The following is a 26,777-nucleotide window of genomic DNA, read 5'->3' on the forward strand; positions in this document are numbered from 1 at the left end:
TCACGCAGGCTGTAACAAATACAGGGGTTCATTGCTGTGGCTCTAAAAGGTGCATCACATGTGAATACCTTTTACGAATGTATCATCAGTAACTAGTTCTGTTACGAGAAGGATGTATGGAATAAGACAGCATCTTACATGTCGCGCTGCATGCATTATTTATATGATTCAGTGCCAACGCCAAAGCTGTAAAAATCAATAGGTAGGCAGAACAGTAAATGACCTCCGTACACTGAGAGTTGGGTGCAGGGCCTGGTGAGAGCCAAGGCTCTTCAGCCAACCCCTGCTGTGCACAGACAAAGGTGGCGCACAGCAGGGCTTGAGGTCTGTTAATATTTGGAGTCAGAGGAATCTTAGATCAACAAACCTCCAAAAATGAATTTGAAAACAATAAAGATTAACATGAATTTATGGTTAGCTTGATTATAAAACATCAGCATATGTTAAAAAACCGAAATAATTCACCTAACGACCTTTCAAAGTAAAACTGAAAAACCACTGAAATGTGCGATTAATGTTTAGGACCACACTCCATAGCTCACACAACAGCCATGCAGACCACAGCACACACACCAAATGTAATGTTTATGAACTCACAGTATGTATACCACTAAATAACAGCACCTAAAAGAAAAATGCAATTAAACAGCAACGCCTAATCAAACCAATAAATCATACTACATTCACAGTTGTGTCTGTTTAAGTGTAATGTGATATTTAATGCCATCTGTAGGATGATTTACAACATTTATAACTGTGTCTATCAGTGAGGTCATACACACTGCATCTGGTGTGTGTGTTATGGTTTGCATGGCTGCTTAAAATCCTTACAATGTTCAAAGTTCTTGTGTAAGAGTGCCAGTATTTATCTCACTTTGGAAGCATTGGCTACAAGTCTGGGCCTATCAAAGCGCATTCTTCTCTTCTGACCATGGTTTTCATGGACTGCTTAGCGCTGTGATGTGTTTTGTACCCATGCAGAGTCCAGCTAAATGTTACCCGTGCTACGTGACAGCCGCCAACACAGGAAGATTAGAAATGAGTTTCGTTACAGGAGGGGAACCCCGAACTGCTCAAAAAAGGGACTGCAACCTCCCCACCCAACCAGCATGATTAGCTTAAGGCTGGGGGTGGTGCAGGCGGTTGGGTCTACCTCCAGCAAAATCCAGTCATTGGAAAAACCACCACATTGCACTCCATGCACACGGTGTTCCCAAGGTAATCTACCAGTCACTAGAACACAAAAATCACATGTGTGAGACATGTATGGTTCTCATGTGTTATTGTATGCTTGTGCGCGTGCATAGAGGCACAAAAAAGCCTGTGTGTGTCGGTTTTTTCCCCACACCTGTAGGAGTCACGTATCTTCACATTTTGTGGGAACAGATCAAAAATAAAATTATGTAATCGTCCTGTGGAGACCAAGAGACATACTGGTTCCAATAGACAAGCTTAATTGGGGATGATGAGTGAGGTAATTTATTAAAATGAGTACTCAGCAAAAAAAACGGTTCTGAGCCCATCTATTGGCTACCTGACTAAACACACTGTATATTATACCTGATAGACAAATTAAAGATAATATTCTACAGGCAGCTCAAGATACTAACACATTGCCATTTTATCACGTGATAGGCATTTCCAAGAAGCGAAATTGACCATCCAGTGCAATATTCCAGATGAGGGGTCATCCTGCGCCTATTTAGGATATGTAAAGAAAGTAAATGGCAACCCAATAACCCCGTGAGAGTGTGGGTCTGAGTATACAGCAACAACAGAAATGCAAACAAGGGAATCACTCAACATAAGGTGTTTTTGAAGACAGAATTAGCCAATCATAACAGTGCTCAATCACCATTGTTAGCATTACGTAGTTACTTAATTAAATAAGGAAAATACATCCAGAGCTGTACATATGAGAGAAGTGGTTTACTTTTTTCAACAAATTACAATAACCAGTTATATTGAATGACCTATCTCGACCCAATATATGATGATGCACGAGTTAAATTTTCTAACATAAAGCAGTCAGGGTACCCTAGAAGAGTTATTTATGGTCAGTTGTCTGAAAAAGGAGGTTAAGTGAATGCCGGTCCACTCTTGCCAAAACAGAATCCATCGCAGAGAGTGAAATGCTGTCGCAGTGGGTTTGGGCACACTACACTCTCTGTCACTTAGTGTACCCGCTTGTTCTCATGTGCGTTCACGTATGCTCCGTGGGCCAGACATAACTATTGAATTCTTGTATTTGCATCGTACATCAAAACGTTATATTTTCTCTTATCTAGACTCCACGGGGTTGTTTTATTATCTTCTCAGCACAGTCCTGGGGATGGTCTTTTTCTTAGTTTTATATGGCGCAACTTGCCCCGGAGGTACCAGAGCGCATTGCATGATCACCAGTTAGTTGAGTTACGCACATTCATTTTGTTGGGCCCAGGAGGATCTGCCCAGAATCATAGGGTGGTGAGCGGCATTGCTGAGACTCGAGCCCGGTTCCCCAGATTCGAGGTCGTCCGCTCTAGCGTCTTACTTTTTAATTAACCTAAAGACTGAAACGTTGATGTGTTTCCAGCATGCAGTCTCAGAAACTTCCACCAAATTGGCTTCAACTGTGGAATTTATTATCATCGAATTACCTACTGCGGTTCTGACAGGTAGGTAGCCACCTTTTGTAGGTGCCTTCTGAGAGCTGAGAAAAAATAGTGTGAGATTTTCTGGGTACATTCTTATTTTGATGAACTATCAATTGAAGTGGAAAGTTATCACAAATGTTGGTGAGATAAACACAAGAATAGTGATTCAACCTCATAAAAAGCATTTATGGTGTGCCGTGGAGTGCAATTACTTTATGACTCTATGATGAGGCACAGTAAGGACTCAGAGGACCCTCATGGCCGTATGGTTATGTACAGTCAAGCACATATAGATAGGTGGTGAAAAATTCAATTGGGGTCCAATCATTGGTTTATAATAGAAACACTTTGCCTTGTCTTACTTGGTCCTACTTCATGATACCACATAGTGCCAAGGGAGTGTCCTTGGTTGTCTCACTTATGAGACTTGAGCTACAAAGTTGGTACACAGATAGATGGGAAATGCAAAACCAGTGGGCTGGGTAGAAGAAGAAAGTAACAAAGAGACCAAAGATTTGTATGGCAAATGAAAGGTGCTGTTTGTGCAAAAGTTGTGGTAGGTGATTGGTTAGCAGTCCCGAGCCCTAGGCTTGTTGAAAAGGGACACTCATCTTTGTGAGACTAAAGGAGATCAAGGCAGCCTGGAAGAGTGTGACTGAGTTGCAGAAAGGGTAGGCCAGGAGCAAGAGATGCTGTGAGTAGGGTGGTCATGGCAGTGATTGGTTTTAGGCAGCAATCCTTTCTGGTCCCATTCTTTCAGCTGTTGGTTGCAAGAGAATGCTGGAGTATGGGTGGTGTCGGATGGCGTGTGTGTATGTTAGGGGCATAAGGGGCGTGCATGAAAGAGTTTTTATAATTGTAGGTTTGCGTGTAGGATGGAGTTAATATTGAGTTAGCATTAAAATGTTATCGGAAGGAGTAATGTCATTTAGGAATTGTGGGTAATTCCCAGTTTTGAAGATGCCTGGAATAAAGATACATCATGCAGGTGATTCTATTGTACCATTTTGTTGAAGACCAAATGCTATGCTTCCAGTGCTGTATCTTTAGTTCCTCATGCTGTAGATACAGTCTACAAATTGTACCGCTTTGTACTCTTTGCCAAGCATTCTCCTGGATGTTTTCAGATTTTTTTCATGAGCCACCTTCATTAGAAACATTTAGAGCAAGAAAACCCAACAAGACAACCCAACACAAGCTATCATATTGCTATCATTGGTACTATTTCTACAGTACCACCCCTTTGTTCCCTTCCAAATGATATGAAGTCACTTTTGATGTATAGATCCCTTATAGAGCAGACTGACTCCCCAGCCATCCTCATTTAACCAACAGTCAAAGCACCTCATTCCTGCTCTCTGGTATAAGTGCTCTCATAGCTACCCAATACATCACTATCATTATTTGGTCTGTCAACAGAGACAGTGGGAAATATTTATAGTTTGCTTCTCCTTCTTTTTTCTAGGCAACATTCCCAGTAGAAAATATTTAAGCATATTTTACACATGACAACCCTTTTTGCTCCATGGTTTCTCTGAGTTGGATCACTGGTACTTCTGAACATATGTGTATTCTCCAGCAGTCCCAAACCATTTTGAGAGATAGATCTGGATTAGTGCATGTAAGGCTATTAGGAAACTTCACCAATTGCGTTCCTCAAAAAGAGTTTACTATGATTGCATGCCATTTTGTTTTTGACGTTGTGTTGCTTCCTTTCCATGCCAACCTCTTTGTATAGTATAAAAATATTCTTGCGACTCTAGATCCCACATTATTTTCATCATATGATCTTGCTCACTCCATAACTCGACACCGCCCAAGTAGTCTTGTCCTTGTTTTTTCTTCATGCTTTTTTGTCTTACCGCTTTCCCCTAGTTTCTCAGAAGAAGCTGGTAGGTTCCTACTGCTCTTGATCTCCATCTACAAATTTGCAGTGGTAGCATCATTACATTCAGTTCCCGGTTAAAAGCTTAAATAAATAATCTGTCCCATTTAATCAGTGCACCACCTGACAGTACACTTCAAAACCAGTTGCCTTTAGCACACCAGTTTCCATTATAATTATAAGCATTTTAGTACTTTTTTTGGCTTTTTGCTGTCTTTGAAAAAGTGCAATACCAGTCTAGTAAAATGGAAGGCACATACATTTGGCATCCGCCACATTTCCAATTACAGTAATATCACTTACTATATATAAAAATATATATACAGCCCATATCTTTCGGGGTCAAATGTAGTGCAGAAGGGGGGTTTTGTTTGGGGGAGGGGGCTGATGCCAGGACGGGAGACATACAGCTCATTCCTTAGCCATGTCCCTCTCGGAGGTCAGACACTGGTGGTGGCCCCTGCGTGCGTAGCACTGTATGCCCACTTCTTCCATGTCTCTTCCACTAGGAATCTCAGGTAGGAAGGTATCGACGACTTCCTGCCATTGATCAACTAGAGGTTTTCTAGGTATCCCCTTATATTCCTCTAGGCATAAGGCAGTACCCTATGCAGGGTCCAGTTTCCACATCACCCTCCACCTCCTATGTGGGGGGCCCTCTAGTGTTTTTCAGTGCTCCTATGAACCACGCCTAGCGCTTGTAATTAATTTGAAATAAGAAGATTAAGATCCAGAGAAGCTGATGCACATTTGTGCTACTCAACATCAAAACGGAAAATTAACATACAGTGAAGCATGTACATTTGTACCACACAACATATATACTACACATTTTCCCCTTCCATTTCTCTTGCCATATAATAAAAAGTCCTTATGGCAAGCAGGTGTCTTCACATGTCTCCTCTTATTTAAACCTTTTCTACAGTCATTTTGGTCAACACTTATCACATCTAGGGTGACCAACCGCCCCTAAATTTCATGGACCGTCCGTCAGTTTTGTGTCATGTCTGTTGTCCGTCATCATTACTTTTATGAGCGTCTTTTGTCCGTAATTCTGGGCATTTCAGAAAACTGCGCTGTTCCCCTGCGAGAAGCCCCATGAATTAAGAAGTTCTCGGGCCAGCTCGCACTTCTCTTTGAACTTCACAGCATCCAGCAGCCCCTGCCCGACCTCGCACAGGCTGTGGACAGGCGACTGGTTATCACAAATAGACTGACAAAGAGTCTGCCTTTTAACATATTATGTGCACGCAAGTGAGTGCCGTGGAGGCGATTGACTCACTTGGAGCCAGAAGACCGTAGCAGAGGAGCTTTCCCCCGTCAGAGGACTGTGGGGAACTTGTGGCCTTGTGTAATGTGCCCGTTGTTCACTGCGAGTGCGGCCTAAATCAAGCACATTAATCCCCGGGGTGTGGCACCTTCCCTGTTGCCAGGGGATGTTTTTTCGTCATGCAGCGCACCTTTTCCTTACTACTTTGAGCTGGTTAACGTCCAGCAATTAAAAATCTGTGGGGGTTCGACGTTGACAGTACATCCAGTTTAAGGCTTCTGTAGATTTAGGTACGTGCTCCGTGTGCTCAGGGCTGTTTGATTTTATTTTTAATCCAACAATGACAAGCAGTTTACAAGAGAACAGGGGCCCTGAATGAACTACGGCTACCCAAGCACTGGTAAGGAAACATGAAAAAAATAATTTCTATGAAAAATGCAGTCGTTTTTAGTGTGGGAATTGCAGCTAATGTATGTAGCATGGCACTCGAAGGTTGGATCAATTAACACTGAGATGGTAACAAATGCAATGCATTGCTTGTATATTATAGAAGTAGTGCAGCACTAAGTTTACTCAATGCCTTCAATTTCAAGTGCAGAAAGGCATTTCATTTTTGCTTGGGAGCTATAGAAGTCCTCTCAGTAGAAGTTAGGTTTATTTTTTTAATTGAAATTCAGATCTTTTTGAGTCAAATGTCAGTGTTTTTTGCAAAGGTGTTTTATGTTTATTTGCGCCTCTGCAGTTTGTTGCTGGGGTGCATGAACCAACATACTGGCCCACCACAGATTATACTGCTGCAGAAGTAGACTAAAGGAGTGAGGAAGAAAAGATGTAGGAGGAATCAAGGAAGAAGGGAGAGAACAGAACTGTGAAAGAAAGCATGAGAGAAAGAAAAGGAGCCTGAGAAGGAGAGTGAGGATGGAGGAGAGAGAGAAAGTGTGGGATAAAAGTAAGAAGTGCAAGTAAGAAGGTAAAAAGAGGAAATCAAGTGAAAAAGGACCTTATAGGAGAAAGAGAAAAAGTGGATGGAGGGGCGATATATAAAAGGAGAATACAGGGGAGAGAATAAAGGTTAAGGAGGAAAAGCTACCAGAGAGGACAGTGGAGAAAGGAGAAGAAGAATGGATGGAAGCTCAAGAAAGGAGAATGCAAGGGAGAAAAAAAAGGAATAGAAGGAAAAACAAACAGTGAGAGGCATTTGAGAAAAGAAGAGTGGACGAAAGAGTAAGGAAAAAGAGAGCAAGTGAAAGAATGGGATGAGGGAAATCAGACAGAAAGAGTGGGGAGAACTGGACCAGCTTCAGTGCGCCCAGCTGGTTATGGTATGCAAGTCTGCTGATCTCACAGGATGGCATTTGTTTTAGTTATCTGAAGTTGCACTCTGTAAAGCAAAACTCGTTTACCCTGTACCTCGGTTTGAACCATGACCTTGCAATGCTTGGACAGAATTAATGGGCAAGAGTAGCACATACTTAGTGATTGTGCTGGTCGGAATGAGAACAACACTGTTTTTCTCTTGCTTGCTGTACATTACACCCGTGTACTTATGTTGACTATCTATTTACTTACTTATATACTATTTCGCGACCTCCTCTGATGTGTCTGTATAACGTACCTTTTGTCTGGCATTTGTGTCCTGAATTTTGACCTCTGTCCTGAATTTTTACACTCACCGTCGTGAATTTGCACCTATGCCAGTTGGTCACCCTAATCACATCCCCTTGACAATCATCAGTAGGACAGCAGCCAATGGGCCATTCATCTTCTTGAACACCAACATCACTCAAACCGTTACCTTTCAAGATGGTTCATTTGCCCCATATTTAGAAGAGCTCGCAACCTGAGCAGATCTGAGAAACTGCCTAACCTCACAGAACTTTTCTAAAAACTAGTGCCTGCGCCGTCACTAGTTTAATCAAAACAATCACAGCGTTCGTACTGCCCTATGCTGAAATATCAGCTCACTCCCTCTTCATGGGAAAGAGGAGAGGATGTGGTCTCACGGCTAGACTGCCGACCTTGGAGCTGGGAAACTAAGGTTCGAGCCACGGGGTCGACTCCACATCCTGTGATTCTGGGCAAATCACTTAATCTCCACGTGCCTACAAAAAAAAAAACAAGCGTTGGCATAGCCAATAGGTCTCGCCTGTGGGACCTTAGAAGTGTTTAGCCATGCAACAGTTGCATAACTAAATACTTATAGGGTCCCAAAAGCGAGACCTATTGGCTATGCGATCGCGATCAAACATCAAAGTGGACGTGCGGCCGCAAAAGTGAAAGTAATCGTGGTCAAGCATGGCGCGCGCGCCCGTGCACATGCACTGTAGCTCTAGGCTGGCCTGGTAGTACTTTTTGGAGCCCTCTCAATAAGTCTCGCCAGACCAGCGCATGCGCTGGGTCAGGCGAGACCTAAAAATCAATGTGTCCTTGTGTAACGTAACTGGTGCTCATGTAAAGCGCTCCAAAACCTTCCGGTCGAGTTTGCGCTATATAAATCTGCACAAAAAGAAATGGCAATCAAACTGCATTTATTTCACCACCCTTTGCCACTCAAAAACACAGATCAAGTGCTACTGAACTTAGAAACACCTTTAAAAAACCCCAAGACTTCTTGATCAGAACAATGGGTCTAACACCAATGGACACCTCTTTGGATGGTCAAAGCTTTTTCAAATATGCCTTGGAGTGTATCTGCTTTTCTCTCTTTGACTGTCTCTGACTTCCTGTAATCTAGCCAGAGCCAGTGGTGCAATGGCCTATTTCAGAAAAACTGTTGTCAACCCGGATCTGCCTTCCCTACCGCACAGAAAGACAAAAGGCGACAGTCAGTCATTGAGTAGGGTATGTTGACATATACCCAAACGTTTCCACATAAATGCACCCTTACATCCAGCTCTAAAGCAATAGGAGTCTGAACTCCTTCTTTTAAAAACCTAACTGCCCTTTCAATCAGACCGTTCGATGAAGGACTGTAGAAAGTTGTTTTCAATTGTCTCACACCATTCAATGAATCTAAGAGTGTTTCATCTTCTTGGAAATAAAATATGGTCTGTTATCAGACACCAAATATTATTGCCACCTTCCATAACCAAGAATGTAGTCAGAAAGTCCAACATGACATAAGTGCAGGTAGAGTAAACAAACTCATAATACATGCACTTTGAAAAATAGTCACAAAGTACGTGAGAAATCTATACCTAATTTTTCTGGGGGATTTTCTGTCAAATCAATTATTTGAAGCGATTTCTCTTGGCACTTCCATTGTTTGTCAGACAATAAGCATTTCTTGCAAAACATTTTCTACTTGTGTGTCCATTCCTGGTGCCCTATATAATTTATGAAGTAATCTCTGAGTGGCTGAAACACCTGGGTGTCCATAATGTGGAATACAACAGCGGCGCCTCCCCCATTAGGGCGTCGGAGCGCCGCCCCACTGCTTTCACGCAGCGCAAGAAGCAGAAAATAAAATGGTATTTTAAATACCATTTTTTTTCTGCTTCTCGCGCTGCGAGAAAGCAGACGTCAGGGGTATACCTGGTTCGGGGAGTCAAGCGCACTCTACATTTTCTGTATGTAGGCTGCATGCAGCCTACCAGCCGCGGCCCGTGGAGGGAGGCGCGCTACGAAATTCGTTTTATTTATTTAATTGTTTACTTACCTGCAATTATCGATATTCCGGTTTTTAGAACCTCCCACCCTGCCCCTCCCCCGCCCCACCTTACCGCCCCACGGAACTCCCTCCACGGGCCACGGCTGAAGCCTACATGGAGATAATGGCGTCCCAAATGGTGCTCTGCTGGACGCTGCCCCAGACTCTGCACCAATCACAACGCTGCCATTGCAACGTTGTGATTGGCTACAGGAGGGGAGTGAGCATGCCTGTTACTGCGCAGGACCAGAGGTGGCGTGGCACCGGCAGCGTGGGCCGTAAGGTAAGTTTTCTTTTTTTTTTTTAAATTCCCCACTCCCCGCGTTACCCCTCGCTCCATAACCCCCACGCAACCCTCCCCCTCAGTGGCCGGCTCATTAGCCCAAACCTGCTTCATGTTCCCCTAAAGCAAACAGAGCGTGCTCTTGAGAGCGTCACCTCTGTCAGCCATCTCCTGGGGCCTTGCCAAGGTGCAGCCAAGGCTTGTTTAGGCCATGCATGAAAGCGCGCCCCTTCGTGCCACGAAGCTCCTGCTTCCTGCTCCCCAGCACGGGGACCTGCTGCGCCAAGCCGGATAGCTCCTTTACAAAAAAATATATATATGACGGTGTATAAATCCACGGGGGAGCTTCGCATGCGCACAACAGCAACCGCGAGTCTGCCGATATTGGCAGGAAAAATCAGAGCTCGGTGGCGGTGATATTACATGATTTATGGCACAAAAACCAACAGATTTTGGGTTTAATTTTTAAAGAAAATATTTTTTAAACACAGGACTGTGCTCTCATCAACATGTATATTGATGGTGTCAGACTTGGCAATAAACCTGAGTGAATGTTTAGTTACACTGGTGTTAGTTATCTTCTTTAAGAGGACACGGCCCCGTCAGTACCCCATCCTCCATTTAAGCATTGCCCTCACCGATCTCTGTCTCACACCTCTGTCCTTACTTTGCCTCATGTATTCTAACCCACACCTCTACATCTTGATGTTCCCACTCCTAGCTTACCTCTGTCTGTCTCACATCTCTACAGCAACCCTCACCTCTCGCAGGTACACTTCTATGTACCTGACCTCTCTGTTACTCACTATCATGACCTCACAGTGTCACTATTCTCTTTGCACCTCAGCGCACTGTTCCCATCTCACTGCCTCACCTCTCTCTCACCCTTATCTTTTCCTTTAACTCTCCTCTTTTCATCTCACTTTACCTCACCTCTCGCCACCCTTCATTCCCCACACTTTCACTCACCACCTCTCATTTCTCTCTCTTCCTCACTTCACTCACTCTCATCTTTGGACCCCACTCCACTCACAAGCTAACCTCTCAATTTGCCTAACATTTATTCACATATGGCTGGGTTCAAACTGGAATGGCATGGTGAGCAAAAAAACGATGGATTTAGGCCCAGATCTCTGTACTGGGGTGAGTGTATGACATTGTTCTGCATTCTGTCCATCAGCTGTTGCTTTTGCATTTAACATTTATTCACGGACTCACCTCTCCACCTCCCTTCTTTTTCCTTGTGGGTTCCTCCTAACTTGCCTCTCAGTATCTTCCTCCTCTGTTACTACCTCTTTCTCTACAGCAACCCTTTATTCAGTCTGTCATTCTCTTTTCACCCCACTTTCTCGGGGAGGGGAGAACCACCCCGATTCCCCCGTAGGCTGTTTGGGTGCACGCTACGCTCACGCGCCATAGTGCAATACGACAATTTTACGCCCTACCACTTTCAAATGTCACCAGCCGCCACTGAAATACAATCACTTTTTCTCACACCTTCAGGCGGCATAAACAAATCTTGATAAAGGATGCATCCACTTTAAATGGTTAGCTCTGAATCAACTTGTACACCTCTTCTCCCTGCTCTAATTCCTGTCTGGAGGCCATCCTTCGCCAATGAATCTTTTAACCTCGTGTAAAATGAAATCATTAGTGCACGCTCCTGTCCATTCTTCATATGAAATGATAACCGTACACTCCTGCAGAGCAACAACAACTGACACAACACACAACACATCCCTGTGACTCACTTCTCTAGCATTCTCAAGCTCCATCTGCATTGGTAACCTTGAAAAGCAATCCACCCTTATATTGTTGCCACCTGAAACATAATTTATTTTTAAATAACGTTCTTGTGATCTTGAGATCAACCTCTATGAAGCCCTACGCACACCATTTCCACTCATCATGTACACCAACAGATTGTGATCAGTAAACAAATCAAAAGATGCAAGCAAACCCTGAACTTCTCTACAGACCAGGTACACACCTACGCCTCCCGCTCTATTGTGCTGTGCATTTGTGAACCACATAATGATCTGGAAATCAACGCACCGGTGTGTTTATTGTTAACCTCCTGACAAAACGGTTTTCATGGAGAAGGAACCGTCAAGAAAACCGTGGTGGATAGGAAACTTGTAATATGCTTGGCGGGACCGCGGCAGTCCCGCCAAGCATATTCCTACCTCTACACCACCACGCCACCACGAGGGAACGGTGGTTCCCTGGTGATATCCACACTGCAATGGCGGTCTGACCATCCTACTCGTAATGAGGCAGTCAGTTTGCAGGTGCGGCGGTGGCAGGGCCACCACCGCCTCGCCTCCACAGGTCTGGCGGTCCTCGGATCATCACACTCGTAATCAAGGCCTATGAGTACATATCCATCTATGGCCTCCTGCAGATTCTACCTATATCTTCCTCACTCCTCCCCCCCCCCCCGAGTTGTGCCTTCACATCAATACAGCAAGTTAATTGTTCCCACTAATAAGTGTCCTATGCTTCAAAGTACAAGAAAGGGTCAGCGGCAGACCGTGCTGGGGGGCCATCTGAGTGGGGAACACTTCAATAAGAAGGGGCAAAGGTGCAGTAATAACTCTAATCTGGGGTTCGGAGTTGTTGGGACTCCAGGAGATGTGCCTGGAATGTAGGATCCAGGTCCTTCAAACAATCGACTAGTGCCTCTCAAGCCCTTGCCACTTCCATTGAATCCTACCCTTGTCTGACCTCCTGGAGCAGCACATCACTTTCATAACTCACCCACCTCTCAAGTTCCCTACTACAAATGGCAACCCAAAGCCCCCTAGCAGACTTTCAATTTATCATAATTTCCCTCTTTGCCAGAATGAAGGCCATGTCCTGGAACCTGATAGTAACCTTGGTCTTATCGGTGTGTGGAGGCCAGCTCAATAGGCAATGTCCCTGGGACCTCCTTCTATGTAATGTCGTGTTTGTGACTTCCTCCCAGTAGGCCTCTATCAATGGGCAGACCCAGATCATATGTAAAAATTCCGCTCTGACCATCCCGCATCTTGGACATGTTGCCCCAACTGTTTTAAAATACCTGTTCACTCTCCCTTGGATGAGGTACGTCCTATGAAAAATAGAGAAATTTATCAATTTAAAGCGGGTGTTCCACGATACCTTAGGAACCTGTTCCAGCAAAGTTGTCCAGTTGCCCTCCAGTATTGGATTCCCCAGGTCCTCCTCCGAACGAGTCCACAAGGCATCTAGTGGCTGCAGCATGTCTTTCTTTGTATATGGTTTTTTGAGTCTGGACATAGCCTCTGTGTGCACATGGCAAGGGCCAAAACTTCCTCTATCAAGTTCCAGTTCTGGAAGATAATCATAAATGTCTTGTCCAGCATCTCCTAAACTGTAAATAATGATGCCTTTTCCTTTCATGATCGAAATCTTTGGCATCAATTGCAATAAGTTAGTACTCAAAAGATCTCAACCAGTACTAGCACTTGGTTGTAGGTTTACTAGGCACTGGAAGAAACAGAGATGACTGGCTGACATGCTGTGAAAAGACAATAATCTTTTGCTTTAAAAGCTGTACCTTGGTGTTTTATCTTTGCACTTATTTACTTATCATAAAATGGAAAGTATTATAGTGACTCACTGTAGGCCTTCCAGAGACACAAATGATAGGAAAACACCAACTGCGCAGTGGCGGCTTCTCCGCTAAGGTGGAGGAGTGTCGCCCCATGGCTCAAGAGGAAAAATAAAATGATAATAACGCATTGCAGCAGTGTGATTGGCTCAGGGGAGCCTGGGTGCTTCTTGCTGCTTCCTGCTGCTGGGACCGGAGCCAGGAATAAGAGGACGGGGAGAGGCGGCGGGCGGCAGCCCGTAGCGAGGAGTGTGTATTTATTTTGTATTTTTTCGTTCCTTCCTCCCGCCCACCACACGGGTCCAGCAGCAGCCGCTACTGCAACTATGGTTATATGTGGTGCATTCAGAAACGTGCTGCAAATTGAAAAGTCGAAGGGCACAGTTACTATTTCCTACAGGTTTGTTACAGAGACGTGCCATGCAGCTTCATTGAAATGGAGTAAACAAATATCTGTCTTTGCCTAAGAGCGTCCACACCTGTATCCTTTATCCAGCTTTCTTGTGTCGATGGCCATGTATGGTGCATGTGAGTGGAATGCAGCTGTCATCTACCCTGACTGCTGTGCTGAGTTGGATCACAGTCAAAACTGCACAGCCGTGGGAAGGGTGGCCTCAGAGGTAACACCATACATCGTCTGTAGGCTCTATGGTTGTCTCAAACTAAGTCGTTAGATGGTAAAGAACATGCCAAGAAGCTAGTCTTTGTGCACAAAACCCAACCTATGGCAGAAAGCAGACTCCCTTACTGTCCTCTCTCTTGAAGACTTGAATCTAATCGACAATACATAGTAAAAAAACGATCCATGAAGGCCAGCAAGAAACAGCATCAGTTCATTAATGGAACAGAGCCTATGATGTTACAGGTCATCCTGAGTCCTACATCACACCCTCTCTGTCACATCCAATAGTGGCTCATTATTCTTTCTCAAGTGTCCTTACAATTCTGTCAATTTAGGCCCTTGCTGCACAACTGTGAATATATCTATCATAGACTGCATTGTACTGTATGGTATTGTAGCTGATTTTCTCTGACACAGATAAGTTGTGCAACTTTTCAGTTTATCTGTATCTTGTCTAATTAGAGAGAACCTTTGGGACAAAGTGTAAAGTTATTCACTTATTGTTTTTACCCTCTGCAATCAATGATTTCAGCTCCATGTTCGATGGTCCATCTTTTCCACCTCTGCTTGTGATTCCATCATAGCCGGCTCCCTCTATTAACAGCCACCCAGTATTCACATTGTATATGCCTATTCAATTCAACAGTACATTTCCAGTGTGAGCTTCTCATTTATTTTTCTTACTTAGTATATTGGCTTCCTTCTTCCAGTCGAAGTACACCAGGAACCTATTCAATGTGATCATGAGGCTAGTATCATACATACAGTACTTTTCGTCCCATAGTTTGCTCAGAGATGAAGATCGATCAAGGTATAGTTTCCCCCACTGTAGGCCTTTGCCTTGTAGTTATTCTGCCTCAGGTATGTAAGACAGTTTTTCATTGCATTCCCTCATTCGTCTTAGCCTCTGTAGTCTAGCTTCATAGTGCAGCCAGATATTTCATCATCATATTGGGAGAGTGGAACAGATTAGTAGAGAGCATTAATCCTTGGATAGCTTGGCAAAACGCAGTCAGGCTTAACTTAGAGGCAATCTGTAAAGTATTTATGCAGCACACAAGCAACAGTAAAGTGAAAACACAACACAAGAAACATCCCAAATCAATTTAGAAACATAGAGTACATTAAAAAAATAAAATGGAACCAGAACAACACAAATCCAATTAATAGAACCGGAGATATTGAATTGTAAAGTCTTAAAGTAAAAATAGCTCTAAAAAGCACAAAGCGCCCCTCGCAATCCTCTGGTCCTACTAGACCCAAGTTCAGGCCGACCGCTATGGAGTGCAGCATAGAAACGGGGACCCGGTTCGTCCCACTGAAAAATTACCTTCAAAGTCCAGCAGAAAGAGTTCCTTTCGCATTAAAGGAGGCCACGTGGAGGAGGCTGAGCATCATGGACAGTCGTCACTGTTGCGTGAAGAAAAGGCTAGGCATCGCGGTCAGTCATCACTGCAGCACAAATGGTCTGTCAAGCGGCACGGACCATCGTTGCTGGAGCTTCGCGTTGGCCGTTGTTGCGGGTTGTCATTGCAGTAGCGTGAAGTGCGGGTCTCGCTTTGCTGGCAATTGCTGGTGGTCACTCTACTGTGAAGAGCAGTTTTCACCAAAGCTTTGCTTTTGATAGTTGTCGCGGGTGACAGAGTCTTGGCACAAACTGGCCTGTTCGCAAAGAGCCCAAACTCCAGGATTTTCACCTTTTAGTTGGGAGGAGTTCACTCTGATGCCAGGCAAGGGTCCAGAACCTGTGGAGGCACCTTTCGGGGATCATGGTCTCATTCCATTATAGCCAGTTGGGCTCAGGCACGTCCAGTTTCAGGTATAGGCAGGAGCAATTGCAGCAGTCAGCTGGACAGTTGCAGGGAGGCTTCTGAAGCTTGTTGTGTCCCTGAAGCTCACACCAGAGGTCAGCCAACTGACCCTTGGAGGCATTCTGCTCAGCCTGGGATGAAAGTAAGCAGGCCCAGTCTTTCTTCTCAGACAGCAAGACAGTTCTTCTAGCAGTAGGTCATTCCTTCTTCTGTAACTTCCACAGGTCCAGTAGTGTTCTGTAGATTGGCTCTGAAGGTCCAATATTTACACCTGGTGCCAGCCTTTGTGTGGGGTCACTCCCTGTCATATCCTCACATCTGGGTCTAGAACGTTCTTCCCCATTTTCCAGTCAAGACTCCAAACTGTCTTGGGTGACAATTGATAGGGCAGGCCTAGTGTCAGATTCCTTTATGTGTGCACAAGACAAATCACTTTGAAATGTAAGTGGAGCTGTGTAGAGCCACTCCCAGTCATTCGGCCAGGATACCCCATCCTGCCCACACCTAAGCCCCCTTTGTGTTTATGTCTGGAAGCAATACACAAACCCTAACAGCAGAGCCATTCACAGTCATGTGACTAATGACATTGCCAGAAGGCACAAATAGTTAGGACAAGAAAATACCAACTTTCTAAAAGTGGTATTTTCAGAACTGTGACTTGAACTCCGACTGCACCATTAAAGAAGATTTTAAATTACAATTCACGTGAGTGTAAATAGCATCTCTCTATCGGCTCCGAATCCAAAGTTATCACTTATTAATTGGAATAAGGTAACCCAATGTTAGTCAATGAGAGAGATAGGCCATACATCAGTAAAAAACGGCTTTCGGAGTTCTTAACTGCCATGATATGTAAAACACAAGTACACATGTCCTACGTTTTTTACATGCAATGCACCCTGGCCTATGAGAATTAGGGCCTACCTTAGGCATGACTTATAAGTATTGAAAGGGGAGGTTTAGACCTGGCAAAAGGTTTATTTTGCTGTGTCAAAATGGCAGTTTAAAATTGCACCACAGGCTGCAGGCATGAGACATGTTTTAAATGGTTACTTTAGTGGGTGGCACAATGAGTGCTGCAGGCCCACTAGTAGCATTTAATTTACAGGCCCATGGTACATGTAGTACATCATAATAGGGACTCACAGGTAAATTAAATGTAGAGGCCAATTTGACCATGTTTGAAGGGGAGAGCACAAGCACTGTAGCACTGATTAGCAGTGGTAAAGTGCACATAGTCTGTGCATAGAGTTCTAAAGTAAACAAAACCAATAGCGTGTGGGGATATATTACACCAGAGATATATATTCACTGAAAAAATAAGTTAAGGTAACTTTATAGTTAGGTGAATATGTCAGTGACAACATTAACGTTTTGAACACAAAAAAACAACAGAAATTCATCAGTTATAGTTAGCAGCGCTAACTATAACTTGCACCCCCGCCATGCAATGCTTGTGACCTCACACATTAGATCACTCATGACTTGTTCTATGACATAATTTATGACATCTCAAATGACATCATGCTGGGAATTTGTAAGCGGAGAGGGGTGCATAGCCCCCTCCCTGAGCCGTTTTTTCCCCGGTGACCCCATCTCCTGGGGCCCAATCTATTTAATAAGGAGAGAGGGACTCACAGCCCCCCTTCCCAAGCCATTTTTGGTTCCAGGGACACCGTCCTGCAAGGCCCAAATTACCAATTAAGTGTAGGGATGTGCAGCCCCCATCCCGAGCCATTATGGGCCCCAGGGAGCCCATTCCAGGGGCTGGAATGTATATTACAGTGAAGGGGTGCCACGTGGCGCCCCTCCCCAAGCTTATTTTGGCCCTGGGGACCCCATTCCCAGGGGGCCTGCATCATTTAAAGGTGAGTGCCCACCCAGGCCCCATGAAGCACACGTTCAGGCAATGGGGGAACCCTAGGGCCCCGCGGTCCCAGCTGGCTCCACGCATGCTAGGGGAACCGGCATTGCTGCTGCGCGGAGGGAGTAGCTATTTATGCTGCTCCCTTTGGGCAGGAGCAATCTGTTGTTCTGTTTCCCTGCCTGCCTCATTGCGGGCAGGGAAAAAGATCTCAAGTCTCCTCCCAGTCATTTGGAGCCTTTTTAAAACTCCCACCTGTTGGAAGCAGATGTTGTGTTTTCTCCTGTTTGGCAGTAGATTTGAAAATACTCCAGCCAGACAGGAGCAATCATGTTTTTCTTGCCTGCACTGATGCTGGCAGGGAAACCACTGTGTCTGGATCGGCTCCCCGGGACACAGCAAGTGACCATGCCTGGGGGATGTGGTCCATGCAGGGACATCTTAAAGATTTTGGGGGCACTGGGCCAAACATATTCTGGGGGCCCATGTTTTGGAACAGCTTTGAATTTATGACCCAATTTCAGCTCTTTCATTCCCTCTTTGGCCAAGTCACTGACAATGCACAGGCCCACCGGTCCAAATTTCAAATGAGTAGGGGATAGTGACATGTGTTTTCAATATTGTAAGACAGCAGGTGCTCATATTACTACAAATAATTTCTGTGACACCCTCACATTTCTCATGTGTGAGGTCCTGTTTTGATAGAAAAGAAACTTTTTTATGGATGTTGAATGAAACATAAACACAACATTGTGTCTGTAATAGACACACACACATCACCCACATTAAAAATAAAGTATAGGAAAATGGTATTTAAAACAATCTGTTTAAGGATTCTTCAAGGTCATCAGGACAAGACTCTCTGCAGAACAGAGGTTGCTCTATCAGGGGGCCCCTGAAAGGCTGGGGCCCCAGGCCAGAGTCCACTTTGCCCATGTCTTAAAATGTCTCTGGGTCCCTGGGCTTAATAAAGGCTCAGGGAAGGGGGTCCCCCCCTTAAAAAATTATTTGGGCCCTAGGGGAGGGGGTCCCCGGGGCTGAACACGGCTCAGGGTAATGGCCATGCGCCCCCATCCCATAATAATTAAATTGGGGGTTGGGGTCCCTGAGGCAGAAAGCGGCTGGGGAGGGTGGGCCATGCGCCCCTCTTATCTTAGTTAAAGAATGCAGTCCTGGGCTGCCATTTTCTTTTTGCTGTGATCCTGCGGGATTAGAGCAGAGTTTGCCTAATTCTTTTCAATCTTGCCTGAGGGGTCCTTTTGGCACAATCCACTGGGCCTAGGGGGGGGGGGCACCCCCTTCACAATCCACTGGGCCTGGGGGGGGGGGCACCCCTTATATAAGTCCCTGGTCCTGTAATGGCTGCCAGCAACATTTTTCTCATGTTGCTGGCTTCACAAAGGTAAACTTAGACCAAAGGTCGAACTTTACTGGTAGTAACTTACCTTTGTGATTACCAAAGAGCAGTAACGTTAGACTTTTGGTCTAAGTTTACCTTTGTGAAAACCAGAAAGTTGTAGGTTTACACAAAAGTGTACGATTACCTTTGTGAATAAGGCCTTAAAAGGCAACAGCAATGAAAGCGCACTGCTTGTTATCACTTCACAAGACTGAAGAGAAACTATTGGAGGTAGGTTTATAGTTTGGTCAAACCCCCTCCATGTAAGAGATGTGCATGGACTGTGAGAATGCGCATTTACACAAATAACGATTTAAACAGCAGCTACAATTTTTTTTATTATTTTATAGTGGTACTCATCCCAGTGTAGGGTGTCAGAACTATTTCCATCACGCACAGACACAATAAATCATACAAGTCTGTAAATCAATGTACAATAATTTTTGCATTATACAATGGTGGTTTTAAGGTGTAGGACTCGCATAACGTCTATACTTGTAGACATTACCTGTTAAGAGCAAGTGGTCAAAGAAACACAAAGTCTGGATATAAAATCAAGGCAGTAATTGAGGTTATCTGTGCTAACAAGACTTTATTATTTCCCAAAGCAACCCTTCTTTCATTTTTAGACTAACAGATTGCAAATATAGAAGGCTTGCAATTTTTGAACTAGATGTAACAAAATGATCTTACTGTCAAAAGCAGTAACCCACTTATATATTTATATAAACTACAAATATGTGATCTGCATTTTACACAATTTGGTTTGCAACAGGCACATTAACCATCCATGCTACTTTATGAGTCAAAACTGTGACTGGACAAAACACAGAACTCTCCTAGAACTGCATTACCCACCAGAGTTATCTTCCTGCTATTATAATCCCCTCAAAATTGCTGGGCACACAAACATGTCTGCAGCAGGTGTTTTAACACTTTAATATATTTTAAAAGGCATCCTCTTTGTTTCCAATTAAGTAATCCAGAAAAGATTTACTTTCAGGAATATCCAGGTTGCCAATTTATTTGCAGCAGATTAAAAAATGCATAAAATGACTGTCAGACTCCCTTTTCAAGCTCCGCCCCTCGTTACTCCACCGGCTTGACTTTGCCACACTTTGACCCCCAATGTATGGGTTTCCAGCGTACATTTTTTCCAATTCCAGCACTGATTCAGCACCAGTGTGCAGGTTTTTTTTTGTATTTATTTGTCTTTTTTTTTTTCTTGTAAAGTTATCTCTCTCTGATTTTGGCAATAAAATAGTTCTGTTGGGATTGCACAGAACAAACGGGTACTTTTGCAATTACGGTGAGTTATAAACTACTTCGCATCCAAATCCTGTGTCTTTAAAATCCTTCTCACTGGTTAGGCATGCGAACTAAAACAGCTGGTCTTGACATTTCCTAACGTCCCTCAAACGTTGCATCTGTGCTAACAACCGAAATCTTTAACAGAGTGCTTATATCGTGTTCTTTTCTTTCCTATCAAGATTGAACCTTTCGAGGATTTCGAGCTAGGCGGGAGCAGCTGCTGCTGTCGAGCCCTAGACGCCCCTCTGGAAATCAGGTAGGCGGGAGATCATTGCTACCTGGAGTCCTCCATTGCCTAGCAAAGGGTGGAGCTTTTGGAGTGCAGTGTTTATACCGTGGAGCCCCTAAATGGCGTCCGAGATTATGACATCTCGCAAGGCTGATAAGTCCTAAAAAAAGAAGTGGCGGCACTAACAAAATTAGGCACATGGCATCACAGCCGACATCATGGCGCGGCTTCACAGGAAGTGACATCACAACCCATGACCTCACAGGAAGTGATATCAGATAGTAACACCTCACATATGTTTCGCAGGTCTGTCATGAGTACCTTTGAGCTCATTATGAGATTTAACAAATTAGATTTTTGCGTCGGGGTTGTGCCAAAAAAGTGACGCATCCCCAATGCACAATGTGAGCCTCAACTTATACATTTATTTTTTGTAAAAACTCTGCCACAAAGAAATTGGCAACAAGGAGAAATGTAGCAGTAAATTTGTTCTGCTTAATAGGTTTCAAAGTTCACATTTTTAAATATCTTAAGGCTATAAAAAAATTAAAAAATGTTTTGTGTAGATACTGGGACAGACCAGCAAATTTGACATTCTTACAGTGCATGCAAATATCCCTTATGTACAGGGATTGAAGAAAGTAAAAAGCACTCCTCTCAAGTATTTGTGAAGAAATAAGCGGTGAGCCTTTGTTTCCCCCTCCCTTGCATCTAGGTGTGACCGCTCAGACAACTCGCAGCCAGGATAGTGGAATAAAGGGAGGCCTGATGGCCCCTTAAATTCGGCTTTGGTAATGGGCCCAGCTGGTGTCTGAAAGACGAAGACCCCCTCTCTGCCTGCACATTGCTGCTCTGAAAGAAATTAGACAATGTGCAGGCGCTGCTGAGTGGGTCCCGGTGCCTGGAAATCACATCGGGACAAGTTCATCTTATTTCAGTGGGCCCCAGCTGCTTGCAGGGTGGACGGCGTCCTCCCTGTGAAAATAGTGGGTGGACGCCGTGTACCCGCGTGGACCCCCGACTTGTGCCCTGGTGATATGATTCAAATTAGTGCTCCTGGTGGCTGGATATATTGAGCACTACACGACTTTTATTAGGCACTGCATGATCATAGAAACAGTTAGCATGGTGGCTAGCTCTGCTTGTCATAAGAGAGTGTCACAATTCTTTGTCCCATCACTTTACTCTTTTATCATGGTTTGAGAGATGCATCTCTTTGCCTAAAATGCTTGAAGTCTATTTTGGTAATAATTACGGGAGGACTGAACTGATGTTTTACGTGATCATGGCAGGGCATTACAACCTCGCGTGCCATCATCCTGCATACGGGGAACTGCGGCAGACCGCTGTCTTACTCCTCTACTTCACATGAGAGGCTTTAGCTGACCCTGCTCTCCAGCCCACCAGAGTCATGGGTCCACCTGCCCTATATCACACCAACAGGAACAGTCAACTTGTTGGGGTCTAACCATCTGCTCCTTCACCAGCTGTCACCTTCCAAACTTCAGCTGCCAACCCTTCTGAGGTGCCCGCTCTTCAGTGAAGTTCCACTGTGTTCCACCAGCACAGTCTCCACACTCCACAGGATGCAGCCCTTACTGTTCAAGCTGGGTCACAGGCTGCCAGTTTATGTGACCTAACCCACCACCACTTCTGTCATCTGGGCAGCTTCACCGGATCAAAGCAAATGCATCCCCTCAATGCACTGTAGCCCACGTTGCTCCACAGACCAGGTAGAGGATGCAGGAATCTCTATTTAAAGGAAATGCTCTGAGGGTTTGGAAACATGGTAGGGGAGCCTTTTACCTCCTCCTCCCCTCTGCCAGCCTGCCACCAGAAAATGGTATTTCTAAATCAGAGCAGTAGTAGCAAAGACAGAGTCTCACCATGCACTTGTTATGTCAATTCACTTTTCATGGTGTACTCCTCGCCTCTGTACACATCTTCCATCTCATGTGGCCTCTTCTATTCTCCTAGATACCTTCCCTTCAACTGCCCCCTGAAGCTGAACTATACCAATGTGGTTAAGAATTTAAGGGTGGAACAGAACAGACAGGAAGATAACAGAGCGAGCGCCGACACCACGCCCTTTCTGATGCCAGCATGAAACCCACACAGACAAGGGCTTAGGCTATCTGTTCCTGGAGGAAACTGCAAATAGAGTATTTTACAAAAGGCATTGTGGCCGAGGAGAGCAAAACATTTGGTTACATAAAGGTCGAGCAATTCCAAGGGTCTTGGAAAAGTATGGCAGAATTTCTGCAGGGTAAAAAAGGATTGCCCAGCATTGACCCTTGTCCAAAATCTCCTACTGCATAAAGCCTGCTTATTCTCTTAAAATTAAAGATATTATGGAATTGCTCTTATGGAAAGCCTTTTGGAAATCATTAGTTCCATACAACATGGAAAGCCCTCAACGCCTTGCACTTTGCCATTTTCTGCAAAGGTTAGACTGTTTTACGCTACTCTTATATGTTTTAAATGCTTTGAAAGTATCAGCATCCAAGAACTTAGATAATGGTGTAGCATGTTGTGTTGTGCGTATCAGCATCTTCAAAAATATGTATCCTGATTAATGCTAAACTTGCCAGCATCCTTTACCACTAATTACCGTAATTTCTAATTGCCTTTAATTCTGATTGCCTCCTCCATGTGCTTCCTGCGGCTTCCTGTGCAAATTTCTTTTTAATCAGCAAAATGATACTCAGATTTAAATGTGTTTATAGAAAGGGTGATTGGCATTTTTGGATGACTTTGTGCGCAATTTTGTACTTAAATCACCAAGCATTCTTGCATTAAATTTCAAACCAGAAGGCTTTCTTGGCTTCAATCCATGGAGATGTGTGTCTGTGATCTCAAGCAAGATTCTAGATGAGCCCTTACAGGGTATGTTGATTACTTTCAAAACTTGAATGTATCAGTCTGTTCCTTACCAAGCTACACAATGCATTACTAAACCCTAACTGTCTCCCACAGTTTGTTATGGGGTACAGTGCAAGAGCGAGACAATGAGTTATCTTAGGGAATAAATAATTATATCTGGAAATATTCTAACATTGTTCCAAGACTGATTAAATAATTAAGAGTAGAAACTCTGGCAGGTGAGATGATTTCCTGCTGGTAAGTACTTTATGGTTAGAGGGGGCTAACGCTTCTTTTTATTTACTTTAAATATAACTACAATGCCTGATCCGTTGTCACTAATCAGTGCAACTGATTCATAGCGCAAAACATATTTTTAAACAATTAATGAATTTATTTGTGCTAGTCCCCCTATCTACACATTAAATGTCTGAGTACATGACTATTGCATTCTTCTCAAGCATACAGATTTTCAGGATGAAGTCTTAGTCTTGCACGTGCAGGATGCGGAAGTAATCATTTCCACCAATCCCATCAATGGAACTGCAGGCATGATTATATAGGTTTTGCATAGTGCAGACACAGTTAACAAGCAGGTCAGCAAAACTGCAGCTCTAGCTTCCTGCAGATTGAATGTAGCTATGCAAGCCATTGCTTGCATTGTTTTTGCAACGAATACAAATAAAGTCATAATGAAATTAGATTTAACCTTACCATTTACTACAGAGCCCACCCTATGTATGATTGATGTTGAAGTGACTACTTCCTATATTAATGTTCATGACATGTCATTCATTGTCAGTGAGCTTCTCTCTAAGTTTAGAGGATACCAATATGTACACTACTATTCATATGCTCACTGTCTTTAAAAAACTGGCGATGTTGAGAAGGTTTGCAAGGATCTGGCATTGCTTCTCCAGAGATTGCTAGTAGTGGTGGCTGCACGTTATAAATATCTGTAAGCTACATGTAAGCATGCATTATCTGCAAGTAACTCTAGGCACGGCAACATGTTAATGTGAATAATATCGCTGGTATAAAGATCACCTCTCACGCTAATCGTCATACCTATGAACCCCTAGAATATAGAAACATTGCTAGACATACATAGAAAGGTATATGTGCCTGGGCATACTGCATGTTCACAAGGATTGAGATCAGATAATGCTTGTTTTATGTTTGACATCATGGGCCTGGTTTAGAGTATGGTGCTCTGCCCACCGCCTGTCGAGTTTCAGAGGTAATTGCCATTGGTGTAGGGTTTTCAACAGCAGAGCCATCGGGGCGCTGCTGTCAGACACATGACGGCCCACCCGACTCGAAATAGAGCAGGTGGACCATCAGTTTGGTGAACCGAATATTCCACCAGGCTTGTGGTGCAGTACTCTTTCCACAAAACTCTAGACCAGTCCTTATATGTCTACAGAATAGAACAAAGCCTTTGATGTTGTGCATGGGTTCTGAAGCAGCTGTTTTAGCCAATTATAATTGGCTGATAAGTGAGGTTCTGGTGCAAAGTCTGCACGAGCAGGTGTTTCTCAGTGTAATCTGACTTACTAAGTCTTCTGGCTCAGCTATTGTCATAGCCACCCTTGAGGATTATAACATCCTATACAGCAACTGAGCTCAGTCTGTTGGGGGAGGAGCTTATCTTGTTTTTAAGTCACACCTGCTTGTTGCCTCTCTGTGCATACTGGATGACTCTTGGGATGAGACATTGACCTTCTGATTTTTGTCTCCCACATGTTGCGTCTAATTTGACTTGATGCATAGTCCTCCCTCTGCTCCTTGTAGTGAACTAGAGAAACCCTGCATATTTTGAACAATTTTGCCATTATGCCATAGAGCCTGACCATTCTTGGCGACATCAACCCATTGCTTAATGTATCCTTTTGAGCATGATTACTTACCCCTCCAAATTTTAGTTGTCATAACGGTTTCCCAATAGGTATTGGGCGCTATTCACAACTTGACTGTGACTTGATTTTTGAACCTCACAACCTGAAGGTGGGACTCCATTGTAAGCCTTCGGTTTGCACAAACAACTCTTTGGTTCAATTTCATCTTGCCTGTCAGCATTTCTTGCCTTGTATGCCTCCAATAACTGTCTGTCTGGTCTCGTGTGTTAAGCAAACTGAATGTGTCAGCAGCAGTAGCTAATTTTAGTCAGTTATGTGTCTCCCTCTCTTCATCAGTCAATCCAGAAACAATGGTGTTGGCTTCTGATAACTGCCTTGGATCAAGTCCTATATTCCTCAGGGAAAGGGAGGCACCCCAACAGACCACCTAAATATTGGTACAGTCCAAAAGTAAGGGCTTAGTTAAGAGTACCAACTAGTCAATCTGTATGGAAATGCAGCTCAGTTATGCTGAAGAGCCTCACCTTATTTACCACCCTCATTTAAAGTAATACAAACTTTGACTGAAAATGTCCACATAGGGACAACATAAGTGATTTCTAAGTGCTGGGACCTTATTAGGGTATCATAAGGGTTTTGATCTCCCCCAATCTGTAAAGTCAATTCTATTGCTCAATCACACGATTTATGCCACACTACGCTGCCAATATTCTAGAGAAACATATGATGTGCAAGAACATTAAATATGAGGATGGCAGTGGAACTCCTGTTTACCATGTTGAACCCCCAAAAGTAGTGGGAAGTACTGGTAATTTTGAAAGTGAAGGCTACTGTCTTTGTCATCACTAAATCCTGACTTCCTAGATGATATATGTCGGATTGCAGTGCTGAAACTACTTGTCCCTGTTCTGGTCCCAGCTTTGACTCATTTACTGAACACCTTATCCTGCACTAGAGTTGTTCCAGATACCTGAAAGTTGGGGATTGATAGGCCCTTCATTAAGAAACCCAGTATAGATTCTAGCGTATTGTTCAATTATCGACTGCTTTTCTTATTGCCAGCCTCGTCGAAGGTCAGCAAAAAATATTAAGCTTACTGGGTTTTTAATTCTTTAGAGGCCGCGCAGGGCATGCACTGCCAGTGCACCAAAGGCAAGCTGGTCTTCGCCTGTCTGCACCTGGATTGCGTCCAGCGCCAGGAGCCCTGGTTCTTGCACCCCATGCAGTTACACCACTTCAGACCTCCTGGCCCTAGGTCCTGGGTGGAAAACAACAACTGTTGCCACACATCTCCATGTACCATCAGAGGACCTTTCTCCTGCACGGACTGCTGCTTTACCTGCAACAACGAAGCAACCATCAATTCCGGAGACACTGCAAACACGACTGCATCCGCCATGCCCACGGAGACTGCCATGACACAACTTCAGTACATTCTACTCAGCACACGAGTGCTCAGAAAACACACCACGAAGATATGG

The sequence above is a fragment of the Triturus cristatus genome, chromosome 2_1 (assembly GCF_964204655.1).
Source record: "Triturus cristatus chromosome 2_1, aTriCri1.1, whole genome shotgun sequence".
In the NCBI taxonomy this organism is placed as follows: Eukaryota; Metazoa; Chordata; class Amphibia; order Caudata; family Salamandridae; genus Triturus; species Triturus cristatus.